Source organism: Manacus candei, unplaced genomic scaffold (genome assembly GCF_025592945.1).
Source record: "Manacus candei isolate 608988 ecotype Guabito, Panama unplaced genomic scaffold, ASM2559294v1 h1tg000115l, whole genome shotgun sequence".
Taxonomy (NCBI): Eukaryota; Metazoa; Chordata; class Aves; order Passeriformes; family Pipridae; genus Manacus; species Manacus candei.
In genome coordinates, this window is record NW_026138163.1 from 1,108,784 (window position 1) to 1,122,286 (window position 13,503).

General features: G+C 55.9%; 2 protein-coding genes and 1 pseudogene across 2 annotated transcripts in view; 1 reads left to right on the top strand and 2 right to left on the bottom strand.

Annotated features, from left to right (window-relative positions):
* The window catches only part of LOC127461896 (zinc finger protein 493-like), a 431,778-nt pseudogene that overhangs the window by 274,324 nt on the left and 143,951 nt on the right, over positions 1 to 13,503 (top strand).
* LOC127461897 (zinc finger protein 271-like) overlaps positions 1 to 13,503 on the bottom strand; it is a 406,813-nt gene that overhangs the window by 256,355 nt on the left and 136,955 nt on the right. The gene's annotated exons all lie outside the window — the stretch shown is intronic.
* LOC127461902 (olfactory receptor 14J1-like) overlaps positions 1 to 13,503 on the bottom strand; it is an 88,980-nt gene that overhangs the window by 51,334 nt on the left and 24,143 nt on the right. The gene's annotated exons all lie outside the window — the stretch shown is intronic.

Sequence of the window (13,503 nt, forward strand, 5' to 3'; positions counted from 1 at the left end):
CCATCCACTGGGCATCTCAGGGCTGGCCCTGCCTGCTCCTGGAGCCCAGGCCTGGGCTGTGTTCTCCGGCCTCTCCCGCACACCCTCAGCTCTGAGCGCGCTCGCTCTTTGCCAGATGCAGGCCAGGAGCGGACAGAAGAGCAGCTCCGTGCCCGTGGCCGCTTCCGCAGGGCAGCACAGGTACCTGCAGCCATCCCCGCCTGGGCTGGGCCTGCTCTCACTGCTCAGCCCAGCACCGCTGTCGCGGCCCTCCAGGGGACATCCCTCTCTTCCCTGCCCTTCTTTCTCCTGCAGACATTTATGAAATTCATGGGCAGTCGGCGTAGAAAGTCCAGGGTCACACCAGCTGATGTTGAGGCCCAGCCTGACACCATCCCGACCCAGCTGACAAAGCCTGATGTCAGCACCGCGTCGACTGCTGTCCCAACACAGTGTGACACCGCAACCAGTGATCACACAACCCACTGGGACACCACGCCCACCGATGATGTGTCACACTGTGACTCTGTGCTGCCTGGTCTCACGGAGGAGGCCGATGCCACAACGACGGAGGGCGTGGCGAGCACTGAGGCCGCGCCTGTTCAGCGCCTGGCCGATACCCCCAGCCTGGACTTCCTTGAGGAGAGAGCTGTCTCTGCTGAAGTAAGCAGCCTGTGGCCCCCAAGCTGGGTGTGCTGGGCCCCCTCAGCCTTTGAGGCTGGCACAGTGTGCTGGGAAGGGAAGCATTTCTCAGGGGAAGCTGGGCAAGTATCTAACTCTGGCAGCTCTCCACCTCTCCCCTGTGCATCCTCCAGGCCAGACTGTGGGACCTGGGGACCTGGGGCTGCTCAAGGCATCTCCAGTCCCTGGGGCAGGTGCCCTCGAGGCCAGACAGTGGGACTGGATGAGGCGAGGCATTTCCCAGGCTTCTCTCTTGCGGCTGCCTTCAAGGCACGACTGCAAGACTTGAGGAGCCAAAGCTTTTCCATGGCATCTCTACTGCAGGTGTCCATAACACCAGATAGAGACATGCAGCAGAGACCCCCCACGGTGCCCAAGCTGGCCTGGGTGAAGGAGGAGGAGAAGGAGGAAAGCCCTGGGGCTGCTCCAACACAGCAGCCTGAAGAGGTGCAGCAGGTGCAGCCCCCGCAGGAGGGTGAGTGCTGGAGCTGGGCCACAGGACTGGTGGCTGCAGCCCCCTTGGCCTCATCCTGTCCCATCCCATATGGACATGCCCAGGGAAAGGGAGGGGGGCAGAGGGGCCGGGGCTGATCTCCTGGCAGCCGTGCTCCATCCACTGGGCATCCCGGGGCTGGCCCTGCCTGCTCCTGGAGCCCAGGCCTGGGCTGTGTTCTCCGGCCTCTCCCACACACCCTCAGCTCTGAGCGCGCTCGCTCTTTGCCAGATGCAGGCCAGGAGCGGACAGAAGAGCAGCTCCGTGCCCGTGGCCGCTTCCGCAGGGCAGCACAGGTACCTGCAGCCATCCCCGCCTGGGCTGGGCCTGCTCTCACTGCTCAGCCCAGCACCGCTGTCGCGGCCCTCCAGGGGACATCCCTCTCTCTTCCTTGCCTTTCTCCTGTAGCTGGTTTGCAGATTCATCAGGTGCATTTGGCATGAAGAGGCCACTTTCATGGCCACTGGGGACACGGCAAACTTGGACCTCTTCAATGCCCAGACCAGCGCTGCCCTGCTGGATTTGCTTGTGCAGAACGGTGTCTACAAAGCAAAGCAAGTAAGCAGCCTGTGGCCAGGGCTCCAGTCCCCCAGGGATGCTGTGGCCCCTCACGTCGGCTGCTCTGGGTCCCCTCAGCCTTTGAGACCAGCAGAGTGTGGTGGCAAGGGGAGCACTTCTTGGGGGAAGCTGGGCAAGTTACTGGCTCTGGCAGCTCTCCAACTGTCTCCCGTGTCCCCTCCAGGTGCCGGCCATAGTCAGGTGCATCCATCAGTGGCTCACGTCCAATGTGTCTGCTGAGCACAGGCTGGACAAGACTCTTGTCCTGCTGACCGAGGCACACCCCACGGATGTTGCAGTGACCCTGCTGCGCTCTGCCCCAGTCTGTGACAGGTATGGGGCCCACCTGCCTTGAGGGCTCACCTGCCTTTAGACCCCATCCCCCTGGACAGCCTGTCCCAAATGGTGTGCCAGAGACATGGAGACTTCCAGGACACTCCAGCTCCTCTCTTTGCCAGCTTTGGCATGTCAGCCTCCAATCCTGAGGCCAGCCTGCCTCCCTGCCCCACAAGGCACCGTGGTTCTGTCACCTGGGCCCCGCAGCTGCCCAGGCCACAGCGCTGTGTCCCAGACCCCCCTGAGCCAGAGCTGTGACTCCACAGAGCTGCTCGCACCATGTGGAAGACGCTCATCTCCTTCAGACGGACTAAGGAGCCGGTGCTGCAGATCCTCTTCCGTGTGCTGGAATACTGGCCAGCGCACAGGAGACGCACCTCTGATGGGGATGAGAGGGATGTCTTTGCCCTGACTGTGAGTTTCTTGAGCTGACCTCTGCTCGCCCCCAGGTTGCCTCTGGGACGCCTTTCCATCCTCCTTCACCACTGCTTCTCCCTGCCCCAGGCACTGGGCTGCAAGCCTGGCTTAGGGGCAGGTTCAGGGGCAGCAGGCTGGGGGATCCCCCTGTGTCTCCTCTGGCCTGTCCCTGCCACGCTTGGGCCCTGCCACATGGACATCTGGGCCCTGAGAGCTGTCTCTGGGTGCTTTGTCTTTGGCAGGCAACTGTGGCACTCTGGGAGATCATCCAACTGTCCCACTCCTGGTGCCCAAGTGCAGTGAAGGACAATTTCCCCCGCCTCCTTCTGACTCTGCTCTTCCAAGTTTTCATCAGCACAGAGGAGATGTCAGAGGAGGTCGAGACCTTCTGGAGGCGATGCCGGGAGCAGCGCAGCCTTCCCCCCAACCCCAACAGGTGCTCCATCCCAGTCCCCTCTCCCTGCCACGCCCTCGGGGCTGGGGCCAGGGCTCTGTGCCTGACCTGGGCTGTGCTCTGCACACAGGTTTGCAGTGCAGACCGTTAAAGCCCTGCTGCGCCAGCTGCTGGATGAGGACGTGCTGATGGCGATCGGTCGCAAGTGTGGCTGGGACATGCTCCTCAAGGCTGACACCCACCACTATGCAGTGGGTCTGCTGGCCAGGTGAGAGCCCTTTCTCCCCACTGCCCCTGTCATTTCTGCCCTGTGCACAGGCCACCCCACACAGTGCCCGTGTGCTGGGCCAGAGGGCCTTGGCAGCCAGGGATGGCTGAGCAGAGTGGAAAAGGCGGAGAGGGGCGGCTGCACAGGAGGAGCCACCTCCCAAAGTGCCCACGTCCTCTCCTGGGCTGGTGGCCAAAGACCAGGCCTGTGTGAGTCAGTCCCAGGAGAGCTTTGCCCACCTGGCTCAGGGTCTCTGGCACCTTTATTCCCCCTTGCAGGGAGCTGTGCCGTGTCTCCCGCTCCTTCTGCCGCAGCATCGCCGTCAGCCTGCTCCCGCGGCTCAGCAGGGGAGAGCCCCTGTGGGAACTGCCTGCCCTGGCGTTCCTGGTGGAGGTGAGCCTGATGGCGAGCGCTGCCTGGCCCAGCTGCCTCCCCCTCTCTGCCCTCTCACAGCCGCAGCCGCCCGGGACGGTGCCTGCACCCTGTGCTGCTGCCTGGGCCCAGCCCCGGGCGGGTCTGGGCTCCTGCCGGCCGGGCACCCCGTCACTGCTCCCTGCCTTTCAGGTCCTGCACTGCCTGAACCCCAGACAATGTGGGCCCAGCGTCCTGCAGATCATTTCCAGGTACCTGCGCAGGCAGTGCCCGGAGAGGCGTCGCCTGGCGCTCCGAGGCCTGCTGGTGCTCAGCAAGGCTCCCGCAATGGTGAGCAGGGGACAGGGGCTGAAGCCGGGCCGGCAGCGTGAGGCTGTGCAAGGCAGTAGCTTGGCCTTGGCTGGACTCTGGCAGCTGTGGCAGCTGCTCCCAGCACTCCTCCTCCCCGTTCAGCTGCCCGACTCCTTTGGGATGCACCTTTGGCCTCTGGGCCCCGCGGCAGCAGCGTGGGGCTGCAGCACAGCATTGTGTTCCACACAGGCTAAGAGCATCCGGAGCCTGAACGAAAGCCTCCTGGAGCTACTGCAGGATGCAGACATAGACACAGTTCAGATGACTCTCTGTGTGTTCATCAATGTGCTGGGCTTGAAAGTCATCCAAATATCCAGCCCAATAGCCCTGAAGTTGCTTGAGGTGCTGCGGCCACTCTTTGACAATGTAAGGCTCTGTGCCCCTCATCGTGGGCACTGAGTGCTGCCAGGAAACTTTGGGCCCAGTGTCTTTTCAGGCCTGTGCCCCGGTGGGCCTGGAGAAGCCAGTGCTGAGGTCTTTTCCTCTTCCTTTGCACCAGGAGCACAGCCAGCTGCAGCAGCTCTCCATGCTCCTCTTCCGGGAGCTGATGGAGGCAACAGAGAGGAGCAAGAGCCTAAAGCCACACGTGTACCTGAGTCTGGTGCCATTCTACTTCAACTGGCACAATGAGAACCAGCGTGTGGCAGAGGTGAGGACTTGTGGGCACTGGTGCCCCCATGGCAGGTGGCTGCTGTGCCTCCTGCCCTGGCCCATGGTCGCCTGTAGCCTCCTCCTGGCCTTGGCGCAGGGATGCGGGTGCTGTGCCCTGGGCTGCGGTGCCATGGCCCGCTCTCTGTTGCTGTGCAGGCCTCTCGGAGAGCACTGTTTGGTGCAGCCAGGTTCCTGAAGTGGAGGGATCTTGAGCAGTTGGTGACCATGGAGCAGCCATGGAGGTTTCCCGAGTGCCTGGTAAGGACGGCCCCAAAGCCCCAGCCCCTGGCTCCCCAGGAGCACCCAGCCCTCTGCTCCCCCCAAACCCGGCCCCAGCGGCTGCTGGCCGGGCCTCAGGGCTCTGCGGGCAGGGGAGCCCCGTGCTGGGGGCAGGGAGCGCCCGGCCAAGGGGCAGAGCCTGAGCCGAGCCTTCCCTCTGTGCCCTGGCGCTCTTTGCAGCTGGAAAAGGACAGGAGCCGAGTGGGCCAGTACGTGCGCCAGGCCCTGCCGTTCCTGGAGAGCCCAGAGGAGCCCCTGCGAAAGCTGGCCATCAAGTTTCTGGGTGAGCCACAAGGCCGGGGTCCCTCCCCACCCCGCTGCAGCTCGGCCCCAGCCCCGGCTGCTGCAGCGGCAGCAGGATGCGGCCCAGGGCATGTGGAGCCCCGAGTGGCCTGGTGCCTGCTGCCACCCTGTGCCAACCCAGCCCTGGGGCGTCCCCATGCGGGAAGGCCCCGGGCTCAGCCCTGCCAGGGCAGGAGGCCGTGTGGCCGGGCTGGCAGTGCTGCTGCGGGGGACCTGTGCCTCTGGGGCCTGACAGGCTCTGTGTTCCCAGGGATCGCCGCCAGGTCCATGAAGCAGGAGCAGCCAGAGCTGCAGCTCATCTGCCAGGGTGAGCGAAGGCACCTTCCAGCTGATCCCCTTGGGCCCTGCTCCCTCCTGGCCATGGCAAGAGCTGGCTGGGATGGCCCTGGCAGGAGGGGCTCCTCACGTCCCCACACCCCTGGCCTCTCACCTTGGCTCTCTTCCTTTCTCTTTCAGCCCTTCAAGGCATCACTGATGACAGCCCTGCCATCTCAGACCTGGCCTGTCAAACGCTTCACATCATCAGAGCTGTACGGAGAACTTCATTCTTCCCATTCTGGTAGTCTCCGTTGCTGCCTCTTCCAGCCTGTAGAGACATGACAGAAGACATCAGACTCGCCATGGCAGGCCTGGCAATTCAACACTGCTACGTGCCGAGAGCTGTACAGATGGCTCCCTACTGCAGATTCCAGCAGCTCCAAGACTGGCTGTGCAGGGCATGGAAGACCCAGCCTTTTCCACAGGGCAGTGTCTGCCTGTGCTGCTGCAGCTCTGTGGAGAACTGATGCAGGAAGCTCCATCTCCTGGGGCCACCTGAGCCTGTGGGGAAGATGCCTCTTCCCTGCAAGCACCTCCTTTGAGCCCAGCATGGGAACATGACCAACATGTTATCATGCACAGAGGCCCAGGAGGTTTTTTTGGTGCCCAGTGTGCACAGGGCCTTGGGGAAGAGGGGAAAAGGGCTCCTTGTGCTCTGCAACACTTGCCCCGCTGTGCAGTGTGCCAGCAAAAGTGGGCAAAAGCCCCTTGGCCTTTGGTGGCTCTGCTGGAGCCTCAACGTTTCCAGCAAAATGGAGGGGCCGAGGCTGGAGCTGTGGGGAACCCTGAGCACCTTGTCCTCGGAGATGGCCATAAGCCCTCGCCCAGCCAGGAAGCACCGTCTGTGTCCTGCCTGTGTGTTGCTGGCTGGATTGGTCTGGGCTCCCAAGTGCCTCTGGAGAGGCTCCTCTGGAGCTCCTTCAGGGCTGCGCCGCTGCCGGGCAGGTTGGCAGGGCTGGGGGAGACCCGCAGGAGAGGGGGTGCTGGGAGGCCAGGAAGGGGTGAGGTGCTGTGGAGGCCCTGATGGGACAAGGGAGTGGGAAGCCTTGAGGGGAATCTGTGAGGGGGTGGGTGGCAGAAGGCTGCGAGGGGACATACTGGGTGCAAAGCCCCCAAACTGTGGTCTGTTATTGTTCGCCTTACATCTTTAATAAGAGCATATGACAGACCCTCCCAGTGAGGGTCCTGGTCAGGCAAGACCAGGACTGGGAAATCTTTTAAGACTGCCGTGTCCCCTGCGAGTCTCACCTCCCCCTGCACTCGCACCCATTTGTCAGGCAAGTCAGGAGAGTGAAAGGTTAAATCTTTTTCCTTATCTGTGAGTTCTGGGTCCTCCTTGGAGTCATCTGACTGAGAAACTGGTACTGTGGCAGCGGCACCACGGAAGCGAAGTCCACGTGAATGGGGCGTGGAGGAGGAGGCCTTTGTTTCTGGCCACGCTGCGGGCTGTGCCTTAGGTGGCCACAGTGATGCTGGCAATGAAGGCAGCTCTGGTGGCGTGGAAGGCAACACAGGAGATTGCGGTTGGGGCAGGGCATGGGGCAGGGTCTGCACACAAAATTTCAGCTCCTGCTGTGATGGTGGCTCAGAATCAGTTGCCGTTTCTACACGGTTGTCTGCGGAGCTGGAGTGAGTTTGCAAAGCTTCATAAACTGCTCTCCATGTTGTTAATAAAGAGGTTGCTATCTTATCCCCTAGCGTGGTGCTGTCCCAGAGTCTGGCACCGACATCATCCCAAACTCTCCAGTCATATACTAAGTCACCGTTTAATGTGGGATTAGCTTTGGATGCCCACAAAAGGAGACATTCTAAATTTTCTTCCTGTACTGTTTTCTCATATTTTTTAAGGATTTCAGCACAGGCTCGCTAGAGTGCCTTATGCTTTTTCGTTAAAGGGGTTCCCATTTCATTCTCAGCTGCTTCCCTTATTGTCCAGTGTAAGGTAATTGAGAGCTCTCTTGTCGCTTCCTTTCAGCGCTTTTTCCTTCCTTGTGTTCAGCTGAGCTACACCACCGGAGAAACAGCTTAGTTTCTTTCATACCCCAACATGGGGTGCCATTTGTGGCGTATTGAGGCACAGACTCAGGGGGTGAAGCTGAGACAAGGTTATTGGAGTCGCAGCCCTCCTTTTATACTCAACACCAACAGATAATCATATCTTATAAGGTAAAACCTGTGACTGCAGCATTTGATTGGCTGCCAGCTGTCACTGTAGTTGAAACAGGAGTTGAAATGGCAGTTTTAGGAGTTGCAGCTCACCCCTGTAATGAGCTGCTCCGTTCCCTGCAAAGCTACGTTTTTTTCTAGGCCCTATTTCCCACAGTGCTGCCCTTTGCATGTTGATAAACAAAGCAGTTGGTTTTTTCCCCCGGGAGACTGAAAGTGTCACCTCACCCAGGCTGGGGCCAGGAATTCCAACCACATTCCTGACCTTGGGTTTCACAGTTACCCATCAGTTTGGGGGAGGGGAAAAGAAAAAAGGTCAAGAGATTACAGCAGCAAGTAAACTGGGGCTAAGTGTACCTTCATTTTCTCAAGCTGTTCTGGAGAAATAAATAAAAATAGTACTATGGGGGGGAAAAAAGTTCAGGCCAGGTATCAGTTTACTGAATTTGATCAGGGAATGCAGAAGAAGAACATGCCTTCAAACACACATCTACACTACACTTATCAAACTGTACAGTGCAAAATCTGACCCCAAGGAGTCTGTACAAAACAGTGGGAATGGAATCAGAGAGGGGAAGGAAAACATCCTCAGCAGTGCCTGTCCCAGTCAAGGGGCATTACTGAGCAGCACCTACATTTCCATGGCTCTCTGGGCAGGGAATTTCTCATGTGTGCCAAACAGCACATCTTGAAGCTTCTTCCCACTGAAATACTAGAGACATTTCAGGGCATCTGAACAGCCACATTCTTAAAGCACAACTACCTCAAGGCAAGGGAAGAAGTGAGATTCAGTGGCACTTGGCAGAAGCTGCCCAGTGCATTGTGTCAAATGGGTATTTACCCAAAGGAGCAACAAGCTCAAGCCATCAGGGAAAGAGCCAGATGATGAAAGGGTGTTAGCTGCTGAGAATTTCTTTGGGAAGAAGTAGACTGTTAACTTGAGATAGAAATTTGCAATATACCATGGAACCTTATTCAAAGTCCAGCTGGAAAATACCTTCTTGTTAAGAGTGTGAAATAAATCCTAAAGTGTCATCAAATATGTGATTTTCTCTTTATTCCCAATCACTAATTAAAGAAACATAACTCAGATGTGATCTCACTCTGTGCTCCAGTGACATTAACATTAGAACAATATTGTCACTGTCTGCTGGTCTCTTGTGCTCCTCACTGGAAGGCACTTGGTGCACCCCTGGATATCCTGCTAATGAGGTAAAAAACTAACCCTTCTAAAGTTCCAGATTTTCCTCACCTGTTTGTACACAGTTGGACAAACTGAACCAAGTTATTACTTGAAAGCCATCCGATGGATTTAGCATTAATTACTCCTTGTTTTGATCTCAGGGAAAAAGGCTCACACAACACAATCTCTGAATGCTCCTTTGAACTTACCCACAGTGTGTTCACAAACACACAGAGCAAGGCTTTTAGATTTGGCTGCTACCCTCAGTTCCAGCATAGAAAGAAATGTCTCTGTGAAATAACAGCAATTGCCTTACCATGTTACTGAACTACATTCAGTTTATCTGGTCTCAAACAAATACTCCATATTTTCTCCTTGTTTTATTTTCAAGGGCATGGGTATGGGTATTTAGGTGACTGCCTTCACTGGTATAGGATAGAAACTGTTCACATGGCTATAAATGAATATTATTCTCTTGACAAAACACCTTTTCCAAAGCCTCTGACAAAAAGAAAGGGAAAAAGAACCCAGAAAGAAAAAGGGAGCCACAGGCACATTGCTTGTCACCCACCAAAAAAGGTCTCCTCCCTAAAGATAATTCAGGTACACCCTTCAATATGGATCTCTCACTATCACCCCAAGCTCTTTTTTAGTGGCAGTTTCTGTAGTGAAGCTGAAGTGCATCACTGTCCCAGACAGCCAAGGATAAGATGACTGAGGGAAATCAGTTGCTCTCTTTAATTAATACAGGATTATTTCCCTTTCATTTGGTGAAGCTAATAATATGACTGGTGGAATGTCAGTAACAATTAAATCATAAACTAGTGCAGTAGCAAAGGGAAAACTTACTTTAGTTATGGAGTACTGCCAGCAGAAATCTTGAAAATCTTATCCATATTTACATTGATAAAATACCACATGTACTTCCTGGGATACTGCAAGCTTTCTACAATCCTTGTGGCATGTCTTTACAGAGCAAGAGTTAACATTTTGAGATGATACCTTAATAAATGAGTTGCAGTTTTATTGTTTCTTGAATGTTAAGCAGCACATCCTAAACACAGGAACACGTTCAAGGTCCATGTCCTATTTTAGACCTTTTCAGCAGCTGTGATATTGTGATAATCACACTTAAAATATTCCTCTAGAAAGAGTAAATTAGCCCTTTTCACTAGAAGTATTCTTATGATCAAAAACAAATCTGAAGGAGAACAAATTCAGATTTCTTTTTTTGTTGGTTGGTTGGTTTTTTTTCAGCAATGCAATAAATTGCTGTCCCTAACTGGGATGGCTTTTCTACCCAAAAATTAAAAAGAAAACCCTAAAGTTCACTGTATTCTGCACTTATATTACCTTTGGGGTTTGAGGGTTTTTTTGGAGGCCTCACCTATGTAAAAATACCTTCGTTAAAATGCATTTATGCTTTCTGTAAGAACTAAACTATTCCAGCTGACATACCATTCTATCACCAATACTGCAGGGAAATGTAATATCCCACTAAAGCAGAAGGGAAAGAAGAAAATTGAGCATCAGTAGCTCTTCCTAAGCAAGATCAGGGGTTTAGCTCCATCTAACTGAGGGATGAGATGTGCCCCTCAGTGGGTCTCTTCCCACTCCCTCACCAGCCCTTCTACCCGACTGCAAGCTCAAAGTTCTAAAAAGAGAAGAAGAAGCTGGAGCGTCAATATTTCCCCAGTGCAAACCCCAATAATCTTTGCTGGGAGCTGACAGGAATTGCTGTTCCACTGCCCTGGGATATCCTGGCTTGAGGCGAGAGCGCAGCCCCGCCCAGAGCCCCCAACCCCTCTGAGAGCTTTTGTAGGGTCTGTTTGTCCATGTCCCTGTGGCAGAGGCTGCCCTGACATCTGCCCTGGAGCTGGTCCAGCTGCTGGACCAAACAAGGCATTGTCCAGCCTGCCTTCCCCCAGCCCCGACCGCCCCAGCCCATCTTCCATCGCTCTGCTTCCTTTTCCTGCCCCTGCTCCCCCTCCGCTCCCTTCCCTCGGGCATTTTTATTAGGAATGTTCTTGCTGTTCTCACTGTCCGAGCATGAGCTGATCCCCAGGGGAGCCTGTGGAATGTAACCCCTCAAGCACTAAATTCCTTCCCCTGTTCCAAAGACACGGGTTTGTTGTTGCTGCCCCTCCCGCCGAGCACCAGCTCCATCTCCTGCTCCTGCCCAGTGGCTTTGCAGAAATCCAGGGCTGGGTGTGGATTGGAGGCTGTGGCAAGGGACAGGATAAAGTTGCTTCACTTCCCACCCTTGATGTCTCAATGTTTGTGATCTTAGGAACCCTCACAAACCTGGAACAAGGCAGATTATCTGTTTTTGTAAGATATATACATGGAGATTGTTTTGATCTGTGTTTAAATTGTCCTTGAATAAAACAACTAATAGAAAACTATGTAAAAAAAAAAAGGAAAAGGGAAAAATAAGAAAAATGAAAATTAAAAAAGGGAGAAAAGAGAGAAAAAAAAAGAGAAAAAAGAAAAAAAAAGAAAAATAGGAAAAAATGAGGAAAAAAAGAACAAATAAAAAAAAGAGAAAAAAGAAAAAAGAGAGAGAAAAAAGGGAAGAAAAGAAAGAAGAAAGAAAAAAGAAAGAAAAGAAAGAAAGAAAAAAGAGAAAATAAAAGAAGACAGAAAAACTAAAAAGCAAAACGCCCGATCCTCCCCCGCTGCAGGGACTACAACTCCCACAATGCCCCGCGCAGGCGGGGGGCGGGCAGGGGCCGTGTCCGCGCGCTGATTGGCTGCGGGGCGGGTCTGTAAAGGCGGAGGGCGCGCGGAGCGAGCGCCATTTTGGCCTCGTGGTCGGGAGTGAGGAGGACTCGCCTGCGGCCCCTGCACTTCGCTGGGTGAGTTGGCGGGGGGGGCGGCGAGAGCGGGGTCTGGGGATCCCCTCGGGGGCTGCGGGGAGCGCGGGTGTGGGTGGAAAGCCTGGAGGGCTCGGGGGGGTTTAGCGGGGGGGTTCGGGGGTTCCCGGGGACGTTTTGAGGGGTCCCTGAAAAAACTCGGGGGGGAGGTTGAAGGTCCCTGGAGGGTTTTGGGGGGCTCTGATGTGGGTTTTGTTTTCTGAGAAGATTTGAGGTGTCCCAGGTGGGCTTTGGGGGTCTCTTGGGAGGTTTTGGGTTCCTGGGAGGCTTTGTGGGGACCTTTGAGGCAGTTTTGGGGTCTCTGGGGGGTTTAAGGTGTCCCAGACGGTTTGGAGGGCCCTTGGGGGGGATTGGGGGTCCCTGAATGGGCTTGGGGAGTTTCAGGTGGGTTTTGTGGGTCACTGAGAGGGTTTAGAGGGTGCTGGGGAGGGATGAGGGGTCCTTGAGGAGGTTTCGATGGGTCAAGGGGGGAATTTCAGGGGTTTTGAGGGGATTTTACAGGGTCCCCTAAAGCCCAGCAGTGGGTTTCAAGGGATCCTCCAGCCCCCAGAGGAGGGGTCCTATGGATGCCCCCAAAAATCCGGGGTGGGAGATGTACCACATCCACGTAAGGGGATCCCAGTGCCCCCAGTATATCCCAGTGACCTCCCAGTGACCCTCAGTACGGCCCAGTAACCCCCTCAGTGACCAGCCAGTGTGTCCCAGTGACCTCCCACTGCCCCCCAGTATGGCCCAGTGATCCTGCAGTGAGCACCCAGTAACCCCCAGTATGGCCCAGTAACCTGCCAGTGTCCCCCCGTGTGTCGTGGTATCCCCAGGTAACTCCCCAGTGCCCCCCAGTGTGCCCCAGTTCCCCCCCAGTCCCTCCCAGTGCCCTCTCAGAGGGCCCCTGAGAGCCTGGTGAGGGGGGGCACGGAGAAGGGGAAGCCTGGACAGTGGGGACCCCTGGGATCCCCTAGGACAACAAAGTGGAGAACCTGGAGAGGGGGAATTTCTGGGAATGCAGTATCCCGAAGGCGAGAATCAGAGGAGAAGGGAGCCTTGGGACCCCCAACACTCCCAGCATCTCTAGGTAGAACCCTCAGCATCCCAGACAGGAGAGACTCTCTGAACCCTAAAGGGGGGAAACCAGAGAAGGGGAAATCTTAGGAGAATTTTTTTTGGCTCATCTTCATATTTTAGAGTATTTTTTAGGTGAATCTCAACTTTTTTCAGTTTGGGGGGGCAGGAGTCTTCTCACTCTTTCTTATAGGCTTTTGCCTGAATGTTGATGATTTGGGTTTTTCTGGGCTAAATCTTGGTGTTTTGGAGGTTTTTATGGACACAGGATGCCCGGTGAGTTCTAGAGATGGACTTGGGCAGGAGGAACCCCCAAGCCAACGCGCTCAGCCCTTGTTTTCCCCCCATCAGGATTTGTCCTTCCCAAAGCTTGGTCGGATGGAGGAGGAGGCTGCGAGGAAGAGGAAGATGCCTTGGGCCCCCCAGGCAGGTGAGGAGGAAGTCAGTGTCCCTTTGGGCGGGTGTTGTGCTGGCTCTGTCAGCCCAGCATGGCCCCGGCTGCAGGACAACCCCGCTGGCGCCGCCGTCCTGCCGGGGCCGGAGTTGGGGGGATGTCCTTGGCCTTCCCTGTGGGCCGGAGGCAAATCCCCTGCCTGTCCTTCTTGCTTCCTGCCCCAGGCCCCGAGCTGAGGAGGGAGAGCCCGGAGGACAAATCCCCCCGTGAGACCCTGGTGGGAGAGGCCGTTTTGAAGGGCTCCCCGGCGCAGGAAGGCAGCGGGGAGGAAAAGGGCCGGAGATCCCCCCGCAGGAGGGGCTCCAAAGCCAGCCCAGGGTGCTCTGAGGAGGAAAGAGCCAACCTGTGCCGGGAAGGCGGCCGGA